Below are 1,298 nucleotides of genomic sequence, written 5' to 3' on the forward strand. Positions count from 1 at the left end.
TGAACATGTTCTTTGTCTTGCTGGGTCCATATGTCATCTGTTGACCATTATGTCACATGGGGTGGGGTTGGGGGACCACCATCCCTATGTTGTAACAGTGAGGGAATCGAACCCAGGCATTCGGCATGACGACTGTCCGCTTTATCCACTGGGATACCCCACCTAGCTTTTCCAGCTCGAACGGAGTCAAAAGTTGCTGGATCAGGTTAACAATATTTAAGGCCGCGTCAATTCTATTTACTAGTATATGGTTCTATTAACTATACTAGACTTATCAAGACGCTTGGTTGACAAACATCGTGATCTTCTTGTGTCATATATTCCGTGTTTAATTAGGTGAACAATTGACTTGTCTTTGCATGTGTTTGTGACGGGTGTCACAGGTGGGACATGATCCACCTCCCATTTCACGAATACCTTGCTAAATAACTATTTAATAGTGATTAAAAACACACTACTGACTGCATCTTGTTGTATAGAAGAAGTATCCGTTTTGGCCAATGTATAGCGATGTCCTTCGTTGCTTCAGATTTCACATACAGAAACGTTGTCTACATTGCAACCGGTGGGGCAGGATACGCTCACCTTTTCGCGAACACCTGGTATCATCACTATGTCATAGTAGTTCATAAACACATGCTCTGTCATCGTATCGCATGGTGACAATCACTGGATCATCTGGTGCAGACCCGATTCGTTTACAAACAACATCATACAGCTGTAATACTGCTGAAACAAATATCTGCTCATGATATAGTCACAAATGTACAATCGACTCTGCTTTTTGCAGAGATTTCTTATGGATGTGGAAAGGGTTTTGGCGAGTCTATCTACACTGCAATCGGAGGATAATATTTTGACAATATGTGTAACGCTCGATTGATGTTTCATCCATACTGTCCCGGGTGTAGGGCTGGCTAGCAACATAGATGATAGGCATCGATAATCGTTAACTAAATATCTATCGATGATAGATAAATATCGGAGACGTATCTTTGAGCAAAAATGCCAAAAAAATGTCTGGCAGAAATGAATATATTTCACATCACTGGTGAGCGGTGACATGTTGTTCATGGATTATTAACACACAGCGTCCTGAACGTAATTTAAAAGCAGGCCATGAATAAAGTCCTAAATTTGTATATTGTGTGAGAAAATGAAACTTCGTTTCGATCACAAAAGTTAATGTACGATATTGTCGATAGCACAATTTTCACATCGATAATCATTAATAATTTTTCCTATTGACGATATTTCTGAATTTTGATCATTTTAGCCAGGCCTACCCGAGTGTAAAC

Source organism: Haliotis rubra, unplaced genomic scaffold, assembly GCF_003918875.1.
Source record: "Haliotis rubra isolate DU_JTF1 unplaced genomic scaffold, ASM391887v1 Scf63, whole genome shotgun sequence".
Lineage (NCBI taxonomy): Eukaryota > Metazoa > Mollusca > Gastropoda > Lepetellida > Haliotidae > Haliotis > Haliotis rubra.